We start from the raw sequence: 14,307 nt of genomic DNA on the forward strand, positions 1-14,307 counted from the left end.
GCAACTAGATGATCCTTAAGGTCTCCTCCAACTCAAACCATTCTATCATTCAATTAAGTAATTTTAAGTGAACATACCTGTGTATATTAGTATACTGAAGGTATCCCTTTAAGGATAAAATCATGTTACAAATTGAAACAATTTGAAGTAACATCAAGATCAAATTAAAACAAGGAGACAATAAGGAGCTAAAGCAATAAATTGATGCACATTAACTAGACAAGGCTTTAACAGTTTGACTAAGTTTGCCAGATCAGAAGTAGTTTTTGAGCTCTTCAGAACCTTACAGTAAAAAACAGAGCAATGGACCAGATTTGACAACCAGTGCAATAATGTGTCACAGCAAGGTTTTACAGAAAGAGAAACCATAAGACAGAATGCAATGGTAATAAGACTGTTGTGGTTTTATGCCTAAGTAAGAGAGAAGGAGGAAGCTTTTAAACATACAGTCTTCTGAATGATTCATTCTTTTTTTCTCATTAATTTTTAAAATGAAGAAATGGTAAAAAGTATTTTTTTCTTATGTCCTAAAGGTTTGTTAATTAATATTGGACAGTTGCATCTATTATCAGTGCTTTGGGAAAACCTAAGCAAATATGGCTTATGGTAACAGCCAACAACATGAAAAATACTAATGACAGAAATTAATTGACAGTAAAATTCAGAAATAATAAAAGATTGCATATGGTGTCTAATTTAATTTTTTCTTAATATTTCATAAGAATGTTACAATCATAACTATAATCTTTAAATAACATTGGCATTCCCTCAGGATCCCAAACTTTTTCTATCTTTTATAGGCAGAAAATCATAATTAAAAAAATGCTATCTTGTTCATCATAGCTGCTGTTTATATGTCACTGAGAAGGAAAGATTAATGAGCCAATGTGCTTTTATCCAAGAAGCATAATTAGTCTGCTTCACTGAAATGAATAATTAAGAGGGACATTTTAAAAGAAAACAATATGTTAAAGGCTAACTAAAGTTTTGGAACTTATATGGCAAGCCATGCTTTATGTGTTATTGTAAGACATTTAAAGAGTCAGGGTCACAGTTTTCAGGTCTTGTTCTTTGCAATTGACATAATCTAAAATGCTCTTTTTTTAAGCAGTATTTCTTACCAGAGTTTTAAATGCCCTGTGTTTCTAAGATGAAATGCAAATTCATTTATATTTTGTTTTAGTGTTTTTATCACATTTGTGATTTATGCGATAATTTCTTGTGAACTATAAAAATCTGGATCCAAATTGTACTTCAAATGAGTACGAATGGAAAAAGTTAACATGCCAATAACATTTATATATTGGCAGTTATGCAAATCTTTTTCATATTGCAGCATCTGTGGAAAAGAAAATTAAAACTATTTATTCACATGCACTTTTTCGGGTCTATTTGGTACAATTTTTATAGTTTATAAATCAATGAAGTTGTACACAAATTGTGTGCAAACATTACCTTTCTTCTGTTTCCTTTACACAAAACAAGTAGAACTATTTCTTGATCTATTTATAAGAGAAATACCATTATATTTATTTCTTGTACGTTTTAACTTGGTGAACTGTGAAAGTATATCAATATTTACATAATTGCAGGAGGGGTAGCAGTGTCTTAGCAAGAACAACTGATGGTAGAATATGCAAACTGTAGGCCTTGTCTGTTGGCAGTGAGAGTTAACACAGGTACATAATATGATGGTGATAACTATTTAAAAAGAACTTTGATTTAGAGATGCCTATTTCTGTCTACTGACTATAAACTCTAGTTGACTTAGATTAATTGCCTAATTTTTAGGCAACTAAATGCAGTTGAGATGAACCCTATCTTTTGTGTAAACGATGAGTAGTTTTAGTGAAAATTAAAAATGTGAACTGCTAAAATTGAAGCATGGAGATTACTATATCCTGAGGTGCATTAAGCACAGTATAGTAAGTATAGATTAGTATAGATTGTCCCACTGTACTCAACACTGGTGTGTCCTCACCTTGAGTCCTGTGTGCAGTTTTGAGCTCCACAATATAAGAAAGGTATGAAGTTACTAGACTAGCTGGAGGGCAGGAAGCATGGTGAGGGGACTAGAGGGAATAATGTATGAGGAGTGGCTGAGGCTGCTGTGTTTGGTCAGCTTAGAGAAGAGGAGACTGACAGGAAGCATTGCTGTCTGCAGCTTTGTCATAAGGAGGAGTGGAGGTCTCCACATGGGAATGGAGATGGAAGTGCTGATCTCCACTTTCTGGTGTCCAGGAAAGGATGCAAAGCAATGTCTTAGAGCTATGTCAGGGAAAGTTTGGATTGGATATTCAGAAAAGAATTCTTCACTGATATGGTGTTCAAGCACTGGAAAAGGCTCCCCAAGGAGGTGGTCATGGCTGCAGGCTTCTGATGTTCAAGAAGCATTTGGACAACACTCTTAGATGTTTGGTTTAACCCTTAGGTTGCCCTATGTGGAGTCAGAAGTTGATTCAATGATCCTTGTGGGTCCCTGCCAATTCAGGATATTCTATGATTTGATGAATTATGTGGCATATGTAGGTAGAAAGCATTAACATTTCATAATAGGAACCTATTATGCTATGAAATACTATGCTGTGAAATTGTCAAATTATGCTAGCAATAGAAGAAAACATTTTGCCTTTCTAGAACAAAAACCTGCAAATTTGTTGATATTTAAAAGAACACCTCTTTTATGGGAAATGATCTGAAAAATAGTTATTTGATTTGGAACAAGAACAAATTTTGAAATACTGGTTTCAGCTAAATAAAAAGTAACATCTTGCACAGCTCCAATGATATCTGTGTGTGAAATAAAGGCTAAGTGTAGACATTTAAAAATGTGATTTTTGGCAGTAGAGCAAATAGCGTTTGAAACTATTCCAGTCTGTAAAGGCTTTTTCATGATTACTGGCTACTGGAACATTTCTTAAGATATTTCCGAACTCAGTTACTTACATAAACTGAATATTTAAAGATAACTCTTTACAGCCATTCAAACGATCACTGTAGTAAATATAGAGGATATATCCAATTAATATACATAGGGACAATGTTGATCTTGCTATCAGTATTGAGAAAAGTAAATCCAAGGGAAAGTCAGAACAAGTGAAAGAAATACTGGTGTGAGACAGTTGAACTATTCTGAGGATATTCTGAATTCTCAATTCGTCAGCTTTAGAAGCTGACAGCTTTCACAGCTGTGGGAGATAAAGGTGAAGTAGAACCATATTTGCCTCCCAGATGAGTTCTCTGCATTTTAGGCCTTACAGAGACACAGTGAATTCTGTTAAGAGACTGACACACAAAAGCCCAACAGTGCTACAGTGGTGAATGTTTTGTACTGATTGAAAAACTAAACCATGTTGAAATTCCTGTGAGACCAGATGTTTTATTTCAAGGTAGAGTAATTCATAGGAAAAAAAAAAAAATCTCAAAACTCTCCTGCTGAAAAACTAAAACACATCCACTGGCAGGTTTGATCAAGCTCCACTAAAAATTAAAAAAATCCAAACCAAAACAAAAAAACCCCTGCGACGAAGTTCTAGTAGATGCTCATGTCAACTTTCATCTAAATCATTTAATACATAGATATAATTTGATTAGTGTCTTGGACTGTTTTCTTCTTACACCTCTCTCATTAAATAGAGCTTTTCTTTTTTCATTTCTCCTTCATATTATTAGCAAGTGTACAGTTATGCAAACAAATTATTTGGTAAAATAAATCTCATTTATTACCATGTCCTTCAGATCCTTTCTCACTAGTACAGAATGCTCTCTTTGCACTGTGACTGTGCTGTCATTTCACTCCATAGCAAGCAGGAGCAGAGAGCTGTATCATTCTAGGGTAGTAAAGACTAGGAGTCCCACAGGAAGTTTGACTTTTGCATCACTGCCAAGATACATTATATTTAAATAATATCTTTCAGAAAAGGACATATAAAATTTCATCCTTTGCTTTGCAAGGTGACAAAGTTTCTGAAAAGGATTCCCAAACAACTGCTCTGGCCCCTCTACCAGTGTTCTTTGATCTTTCTGGCAGAAATTTCTTTTCAAATGGTTTCACCAGGTTTTTCTTTATAAAAAGACAGCTTCCAGAGCTGCCCAAGTTCCTTATCTTTTAACCAGTCTTGCATCCTAAAGGCGTGACAGCCCAGTAATGTGTTTTGAAATGAAAATTTGTTTACAATTTTCAAGCATAGGTAACAAATCAAGCCTAGACTGTATTTTGTCATATTTGTAATCTGCGTGTTGAAATTGAGCTCTCATTTGCAATTCGCAGTTAAGGCTACTCTGAGTCTTTTACATTATTTAGAAGGCTTTGTTGCAAAAAGTAAAATGGTGCAATAATACTTTATGCTTCCTGAGGACCTAAACACAATTGTAAGCTTCTCCAACTCCTTTTTTTTAATTTTGAAGTATCCTTTACCTTTAGGGGGGTGGGAGGGATTCCTGCTTTTATATGCTTTGATGACTTAGAGGATCTATTGCAATAAATCATTCTTTCACCTTTTTTTTTTTTTTTTTTGCTACTTCCTTTGTCCCTTTTGCCAATTTGTCTTGCTTGGGTTTTTTTGTTTTTTTTTTTTTTTTTTTTTTTTGTTTTGTTTTTTTTTTGTAGTACGCTTTATTCTTATTTCTATTTTCTACTGAACAACCTATGAGAGAGCTGCTGAAATCTTAACAAAATACTTAAGTTTTATGTCAAAGGACTAAATGATCCACAAATATCACCAAGAAACGAACAGTTAAAAATACATATGATTCAAAGGAGCATTTAAAAACCTTGGGAGCCTCTCTGATCTTAAAAAGAGTGATGTACCTGAAAATAAGATTAATTCACTTGTGAAAGGTCAGTACAAGAACTTCAAGAACACAATAATTGAAAGCATGATTAACATGCCTCAAGGAAGCAATTTGTGAGTTTTCTCTTTTTAGAAAAGAGAAAATAATGAATAACTATTCTCTTAAACTGAAAACTGCTAAAAGGAGAGAATTGACACTCTTGATGAAAATGGCATTTTTATTTTTCCGAGTACAGTTTTGAAAGCTCAGCTTTGTCTACAGCAACACTAAAATGTAATGTGATCAGAATCAAGATGAAAGAAGTTTATAAAAAAGGAGAGAATAAATTTGTGATTAAGGCACTAATCCAAGAAATATTTTTATACTGATAGAATTAACTGTTAAAGAAATGTTCTTTATTCTTGTTTCAGTTAATTTTAAAATTATGATAATAAAATATCTCATTCTAAGTTTAAAATCTTCATGACTTTTAAGTATTTCAGATTATTTCAGAATATCACCATAATGTTCTGTTGGGTACTAAATGGTGGGCCTTTTTTATCCAAAAAAAAAATCTGAAATAAAAGATATATAACAGACTGAGCTAAAGGAAGAAAAAAAACTCACCGCTTTGACATATTGTTCCCATCTAATCAAAGACCCTTATGTAGAATTTTCTAAGAAAATTAATGTGTGTATAAATATATATATATTATCTCTCTGAATGTTTTTCTTCATCTTTTTCTTCATCTTTCAACTTTTTCAAATTCCCACTGGTAAACTGAAAATCTTCCCTTATTTTTCTGTTTTTCCTTTTCTGCAGTAAGGCAAGTCCTGGACATCACCTCCTTAAAATATCAATGATGTAAATACTTCAATGATGTAGAAGAGAATTGTTGGATTCCTTTTTGAAAAAATCAACAAAACAATAACAACAGAGTATGAACTCATCCTTGTACAGAAAGATTAGAGTGAAACAAACAAAAAAGACCAGTATAGGTATGGACATAGTCAAAATCAGGGTTAGATTCTTTACAATATAGACACATATAAGAATAAGGATTCAAGACACATATTGTAATTTTCTTCCTATTCTCTAGCCAACAGGAAGATGGGATAAACTGATAAGTGACTATGAGAACCAGAAAAGTTGAGTTCTTCTTAAAAGTAAAATGGGCGAGTGCCAAGCAACAACATCTAATGGATATCATCAGATGAATCTTGGTCATAATTCAGTTAACAACAAGGTAGAACCACTGATTTTTTTCATCTCTGCTTCTTCTCTTATGTTCCCCCATGCACACAAATCGTGTATAAGATCCTAGAAAGTAGCTGAATTTTTTTCCTCTCATTTCTGTAGCTACCGTATTTTTCCAGTGAAAGCTGTCTGAAATTCTACCTCTAGTCATTCTGAATTTTTGGTTTCTTTTTCCATGTAGCTTGTATTGATCCTCATTTGAGCATTTTTCATGTATTGTTAACTTCCCCCAAATTTGATAGAGTTCCTTCTTGGTCCTTAATTTAAGTTTCATTAATTCTTTCATTTCATTTGCTCTTTTATTTCCTTAAACAGTTAATTAATACCACCTTGCCCTTTTAACAGATTCTTTTTGAAACATTTCTGTACAAATTCTTCTTGAGTTTGTCACAATGTCTGTCATTTCTTGTGTAGCAGACCACCACTGCATTCAGAACAGGGCATTTGATCTGAATGAAAGGCACGAGGGTAAAAGTAAGTTTGGATAGTAGTATGTAATGTGAATTGCCAACTCTAACACATTCAGAATCACTTAAAAGATGGCTGCACTTTGTTACAAAGTTCATGTTCCTTGGCATGTTCTCCTGTACCATTTGCTGCCTTAGCAGTGTCTTGGCTCAGAGCTTTTTACATTACCTACTGATGCTGTAGGCTCTTTTTACTCAGAAAAGTGGTCTGACCTTTCTAGTAAAAATCAGATATGAGGAATTATAAACTTCCCTCAACAAAAATTGTTATTTTTGAGATGTATATGAAATATTAAGTAGATAAAGGTGTCCCCATGGGATGTTTTTTGGGGTTTTTTGATGGCACTATTAACCAAAAAGATACCAGAGTTTATCTTCATTTTGAATCCATTCAAATTTTAAAAATTCAAAGCAAATAGTTTATTTTACTACAAAACCTACATTGACATGGCTGGCACATTAAGCTGTCACTGCACCTTTGGGTCAAAATTAGCTGTCTTTGAGTTGACTACAGCCTGTTCATCCCTTTAAAAATTCCAGCAGCTGCAGGACACATTCAAGCAAGTTTGCCAGGCTCTAACATTTCTATCAAAGAGCATCTGGCTTGGTTGGTAAAATAAACTGTTGACTGCACAGTATTTGAAGTACTTGGCTTGAAGTACCTCCCCAGACTTTAAATATCAGTCTGCCTGAAACACTACTGGGATGATCTCAACTACAGCCTTTTCCCTCAGCAATATGCTTCTTTCTCAGCAATATGTTTCTAATTTATCCTTGCCACATTCAAAATAATTGCTACACTGCCTGATTCAAATTTGCCTCAGCTCCTCCCTTCTAGTTTTGAAATCATCACTATCACTCATCTCAGTTCTCTACTTTGAACAGCAGTTCAGTTTATTTTGTAGATAACTGCTTTTTCACTCTCTTGTTAGAATTTGATGGTGACATGCTTCACCAATTGTCTTCACTCAATTTTTTCTTAAAACAGACAGCTTCACTTTGAGAAAAAAGAAGAGTGTAAAGCACAGTTTTTGTCTCCTGAGATAACTGAGATATCTTATCTACTCCTCAATGGTTCCAATGCCTTATCCTTCCTACAGGAACAAACAACTGGGAACTGTGGTTGTTATGAATGTCCCAGCCCTACCAGACTCACATTGTCTTCATACACATCGGGAAAGAAAAGCAAAAATTATCTGTCTACACTACTACTCATTTTAAGAATCTGCTTAATGATTTTGCACACAAGGAACCACTGAGGAAGAAAGACCACAAGGTATATATGCAGATTTTTCACAATGAAGTCTAAAAACATGAATCATTTTCACTACAGTAAAAGTTATGGGAACAGTGGAATCAAAGGCCTAATTTAAAAATTTAATACTCTGGATAAATTCAGATGGAGCTATCAATGTTAATAGATGATGAAGTTCTTGCTAGTGACACAAGCTGAGCACATGAACAGGAAACTTAACAGTAGATAGAAACTGAACTTAAAAGACATAATCTTGTCTGGCTTGGGAATACTGTTATTGAACAGTAAGTCTAATGTATCTTGCCTTGCAAAAAAGAGAAGATGAATGGAATAACAGAAGAGAGTGCATTACCTCCTACTGTCTAAATTGAGTACAGAAAAATTGGTGAACCTGGATGTTTGTACTTTATCCTCAAGAAGATGTTGCTCTGGCCTAGACCAGCATAACAGCTTGTAGCTGGAATCACAACTGGGCACTAGATGAAGCAGCCATAGACAGTACACAAAACACAGGGTAATGTCTACTCCTCACACATTGTAAATATCAAAAAGTTATCCAAATACAAAAAAATAAGCCTAGATTTCAGTCACTGAGATTTCAATGATAGTAAGTGGCTGCTATCTAAGGGTAAATATCTCTTTTATGCTATTCTGCTCTTTAGTTTTGTCTGGAAAGATTCAAGGTAAATTAATGGAGATCTTATATCTAAAAGTTAACATGCATGCCTTTCAGGTTTTAATCATTTCAGATTATCATTACATAAAGCAGACTGACAATGTAACACCCTGAAAGGCTGAAATTTTGCTTCAGCCTAAAATTCTTTGAGATAATACACAGTTTTTGCAGCTGCTAGCACTTGAAAAATGCTTTTTACTTACTTCCTCTCTTTTTTTTTTTCTTTTAATAACAAGCTAGAGACAGACCAATTTCTACACAATATATAACTCAGAACACATTGTGACTACCAGTGAGTTTTTTCCTAAGAATATATTTTTCCACCCTGATTGGAACATATAATGCAGAATTTATTCGTCACAGTAATTTCTTACAAAACTGATTTTTTTCCTTTTTTTTTTTTTTTTTTTTGCTGTTTAAGTAACTTTACAAGCAGCAAAATTTCATCTTTTCTTCTTCAAAAAAAGGGACACGCCATTAACCTCTGACAGTTTATATTATGAAATATTGTATCACAAAGCAGTCAATAGTGAAGGAGAGAATATCTGTTTTCCTGCACTTAGCTTTTTGGTATTTTTAGGCTACAACCATAGCGAAAAAACTATTATATTATTAATCTTCTAAATAATGCAGTGTAATAAAATTCAGCATATTAGTCCTATATTAAATTGCACTTTTCATGCTTGTTTGAAGCATTCATTACATGTATGTCGATCTGCTGGTACTCACTTTAAATTTACCAACTTTTTCACTGAAGACTGTATTATTCAATGGTAAGTATCATTGCCACAAAGTGGAATTGTTTTGCTGTTGATGTTGTGATTATTTAATAGTAGTTTCATGCAGCCATACATACAGTTTTGTAAAATCCTGTGTCCACCATTGTGCTTTCCAGGCATATAATTTCAACTTAGTTTTGCAAATTTACAAGTATATTAGTTGCACATGCCTAAAACTCATGGAAGAGAAATAAATACCAATTATCTGAAGTCTACTATGGTGAAATGCATAAAATCTATTATGCTGAATGTGATTTCCAAGTTATCATTTAAGTTAAACAAAAGTCTTGTAATATCTTAAATTATAAATTTCTAGGTATGTCTTTGAGAGGGGATGTGAATAAAGATTTTCAGCTCTCATTTCCGACAGTGCAAGGATCCTAAAACTCTGAATTTCCCTAGGTCTCAGGCAGCTATTCAAGCAATTTTCTACTGTGATGCATTGTTTCATTATATATATACACACACACATTTAAACTTTTAAGTAGGTATAACAATAACTTGTAACAGTTTTGGCACTTTTATACTAAATGCCCTGCTGTGCATTCATACAGGGGTATCAGATTTTCTAGCACAGACATTTTAGTATTTTACTTCATATTGCCAAACAAACAGAAAAGTAATCATGACTGATGATGACTGAACAACTAAGATATTCAGTCAAATTAGGACGCAGACTTCTCTAAGATAGCCCTCACTTAAGCATGGAATGTAATTTAAAGAAATTCTCTGCTACAATGAGAATATTGTATTTAGAGGTTTTTTGAAAGAAGGAATTAAGGATTACATTTTAATAAAACATTACAGTATTGTGAAAAAAAGTTCTGCAGAGTGAAACTTTTTGATCTCTATAAACAATCTTGTTGCTACTATTTTCAGAATTTTGCTTTTTGGAATAGTAAAAGAAGTGTTCTTTTGGCTTTTTACTTCTGTATGGGGTTGGAGGAGCATAAAAAATGTAAAATTTCTTACAGAACTGAAATCTTTATTCAACTGTCATGTGTTCCCTATATACTTAAATACTCTTAAAAATTTATCTCAGGGAACACTATGTTAATTTCTTAAAACTTTTATCCTGCCAAGTTTTTCAGAACAATCTGTGACAAGCTGAATCACAGTATAATAGAATAATTTAGATTGGAAACAGCTCCTGTAGGTCATCTGGTCCAATCTTATGCTCAAAGCAGGCTGACTTCAAAGTTAGAGTGGGTTGTTCAGTCTTCACTGGCTTGATTTTGAACATCACCAGGGCGGAAATTCCACACAGCCTTCCTGGGTAACAATTTCCAATGTTTTTAACATCCTTTAACTGAGATGAGGTAGTGATATTTCGAGCAGGGGTTTCTTACTACCCCTCTCCTTGCACAAAAGTACATTTAGGTATTCTATTCATAACTTTTCCTCCTCCTAATAGTTTTTTTTCCTGACTCAAATTATTTGTCTTAAACTTATATTACATGCATCCCTAAAACCATATTTCCAATGGCCTCTGTAATCCTAAATCCGTTTTTCTTCAAGCACTTTCTGAGCTTTTTTTCATACACAGCCTTTTGCATTCAGAAATATATCTCAAAAAAAAAGTCTCTTACGCTTCTTCTTAATGCACCATTTTGTTATTCTCTTTCTGAAGCAGTAGCATCTGTGGCACAATTAATAATTCTGAGACCTTTATTCATTTTGCTGAACACAACCACTTCATGTTTTCATATGCCAGAGGTGATCCACCATATTTCTTCCCTATTTCTTTACTTGGATTGTCTCACAGAAGAATCATGAGTTTTCAAGAGCAGGATGAAGTGCATACATAAACAACAGTTTGGTCTTTGAACCCTTGAAGATAAAACCAACAATAAAAAATACAGTAATTCTTCTTTTAATTTATGCTTCCATCTCTGATGGGCAATAGTACAAAATTAAAGCTGGAAAAGAAATAGCTGTTTACTTCTCCCAGTGCTTGAAACTCAGGTTGGCAATAGAGTTTTAAAGTAAAATAAGGAACACTTTGTACTAGGCTTGCAGTTTTAGTAGCAACTGCAGATAATCATTCCTGCTTCCAGCAGTAGAGCAGCTAGACATGAACAACCAGATAGGAATATGTGAATAACTGAATTTTGATTGCTGACTTGACTGGAAAATTATTGCCATTGAACTGATTTTATTTCCTCAACTTCTTCTTTCCAGAATGAATCCCCCCTAGATTTCATTTGTTTGATGTGAAAAATTCTCCTTCACACAAAATAAAACAGTAATTTTGGAAGATTGAGAAACAAGATGATACTAATGCATAAAATAATGTATATTATGTAGGAATATTTTTCATATCTCCTTATGTCAGAACATCCAACAATTGGCTCCTGTTTTACTCTCACGAGGCTATTTGTCAGAATCAAATATATATAAGCACATTAAAATGAAGATGCACATCTAACAATTAACCAGCATAAGAAAGTTCCACATATCCTCTATTCCTGACAAAATGCAGGAACTGTCGCTTTGACTTGGTTGTATTTTTAAATTTCATGCTGTGTATGACAGGAAGAGACTTCAAGACTACTAAATTCCTTCATGGGCTTCAAGACTAGAAAATAATTTATCTTTTCTCAGGGCTTTTATGTTTAATGATTTCATTTATATGACTAATACTGTGCTATCATATTTAGGTAGGCATAGGTTTCTTTTCTTTTGGTTTTCTTGCCCCTGAGTGAAGCAATTTAATATGTCAGTGGAGAAGAGTAGGAACCATGCCCTGAAAATGAGGACATGGTAAATGAAAGAACAGTTCATAATATTTCTACAAAAATGTGAAAATGCACACAACTCCATGGCTGATGCCTGCAGTTAAACCATGACACTCATCTAAAAGAATTAATCCATAGAAATGAATCAGTTGCAAGAGGCATACAGACAAAGTGATCAAAATGTCTAAAGATCAAAAATCCTTTACAGAGACTAAACTGGTTAACACTTTAAAAAAAAATTATGAATATTCAGAATCTGTTGACTATTTACTTTTTGAGACGTTCTTTTAACTTAAGTCAAGCATGCAAGAAATTCCTGATTTCTAAAAGTATCGACAAGAATTTTTCTGTGTCTTTATGTGAAATATTACTTAAGTTGTGGAGTACAACCACACACTTTAGCTTAGAGTGTCTTAGAGATTGTACTTCATGTTTTCAGATGAGGCAAGATTAATTATTTTATTTTTATTTCCTCTGAGAATTACATCTAATGCTAAAAAAATCCCCAACCAAACACAACGAAAAACCACAGCAAAACCCAACCCATCACATATGCTTCACAGGGCCTTTATACAAAACAAATTTGTTTTCTGATGATTCTTTTTGCTGTGATGATTTTACAGTAGTTACCATAACAGATTTCCTGATCTGAACAAAGCTCTTTTTTTCATCCCAAATCTGCTCTCCCTCCCACCCAGCTGAATGATGCAGAATTGTCACTTACAGCCACAAGAAAGAGAAATGCAAGCAGAATGTTGTATGATTTGTTGATTCTGGCTTCTGCTGTCTTCTTGCAGCTGCTGTGGTCTGAAGCGTTGTATGTTTGCTTGAGCTAGGTTTCAGATTAATATTTGCTTGCTTGTAATTTAACAACAACAACAAAGTTTTAAAAAAAATGTTTGTCAACGATGTATGCCTTCAGGGATGAATGCACTGGAATAATTAACAAAAAAGCAAGACAGTTTCAATAATTAGACATAAGAATCACAGAAAAATATTATATTTCAATATACACTATAAAATATTAACCAGGATATTATAACTCTACATTGACTAGACAAAACAGAAATTAATTAAAGATTATCAGCTCTTTCTTGCTATCAGACTAGTAAGCAATTCAAAGAAGGTCTAAAGCATACTTGAAAAGGAAAACCTATGTTTCAGAAATTTTCTGTATTCACTCTATTCTTCTTCAGTTAGGAACAGCTGGCTATTTAGCATCATCAAAGGAAGAGAAGAATTAAATCATTGAGAACTTTTGTCAAGTTTCATCTAGCAAGATTTTTGCTTCTACAAGAAATTACTGAGGCAGTTTATGCTTCAGTCATTGGTACATCACATTATGACAATGAACCTGAAAGTTTTAACCCTAAAAACCATAGACTAATCAGTACCTTCTGTCAGGTTGTTTGGTTGGTTTTTTTTTTTAATCTATACATAATAAAATGACTTTGATTATGGTCTACCTTTCCTTATATTGTAACTCCTAACATTATAGGATTTGACAAATAGTGATCCTGCACTGTTATTTTACATCACCAGTTAAGAAATCTAACCGTATTACATATGAAATACTATAGCAGCATTTTTCAAAAGTGTCTCTGTAGTATATCTGCTGTCTTCAAAGCTTTGCAAAAAAGCTGTGGTTTAGATGGAGTGGGATCTTGAAAGATTTAACATGACTGCACACTACAGGCAGGCAGGAGGTATACTCCAGCTCTGAATTACGTAAATGAGATCAGGTCTCTTAGGACATCCTTTTTGTTGACTACTGGCACTACACACTTGTAATAGAGAAACAGAAAAGAAGCTTTATTTGGTGTGGCATCCATCTCACATAAATTTTGATATCAGCAATTGTCCTGGATTTGGTTCAGATAGAGTCAGTTTTCATTATAGTAGCTTGTATGGGGTTGTTTTGGTTTTCCAGTGAAACCTGTTGACAATACAGAGATATTCTTGTTATAGCTGAGCAGTGCTTACCCAGAGCCAAGGGGTATTCTGCTTCACACCCCACCTCAGCAGAGAGTAGGCTGGGTGTGCAAAAGAAGATGGGAAGGGAGACAGTCAGGGCAGCCGACCCCAGCTGACCAAATGGATATTCTGTACCATATGGCACCATGTTCAGATAAATCTGGGGGAAGGAGAAAGCAAAGGAGTACATTTGAAATGATGGCATTTTTCTTCTCAAGTACCCATTGAGTGTGATGGAGCCCTGCTTTCCTAGAGATGGCTGAACACCTGCCTGCCCGTGGGAATTTGTGAATAAATCCTGGTTTTTCTTTCCTTGAGCATGCAACTATTGCTTTACCTGTTGAACTGCCTTTATCTCATCAACCCATGAATTTTCTCACTTTTAAC

The 14,307-nt window shown here is 33.9% G+C and overlaps 1 long non-coding RNA gene across 1 annotated transcript in view; it reads right to left on the reverse strand.

Annotated features, from left to right (window-relative positions):
* The window catches only part of LOC109143913, a 42,467-nt gene extending 29,663 nt beyond the window's left edge, over positions 1-12,804 (reverse strand). The window contains exon 1 of the long non-coding RNA XR_002044324.3: positions 12,671-12,804. This is a non-coding gene — a long non-coding RNA (uncharacterized LOC109143913). The remainder of the gene's footprint in view (positions 1-12,670) is intronic.
* Positions 12,805-14,307: the final 1,503 nt, after the last annotated feature.

The sequence above is a fragment of the Corvus cornix genome, chromosome 1 (assembly GCF_000738735.6).
Source record: "Corvus cornix cornix isolate S_Up_H32 chromosome 1, ASM73873v5, whole genome shotgun sequence".
Taxonomy (NCBI): Eukaryota; Metazoa; Chordata; class Aves; order Passeriformes; family Corvidae; genus Corvus; species Corvus cornix.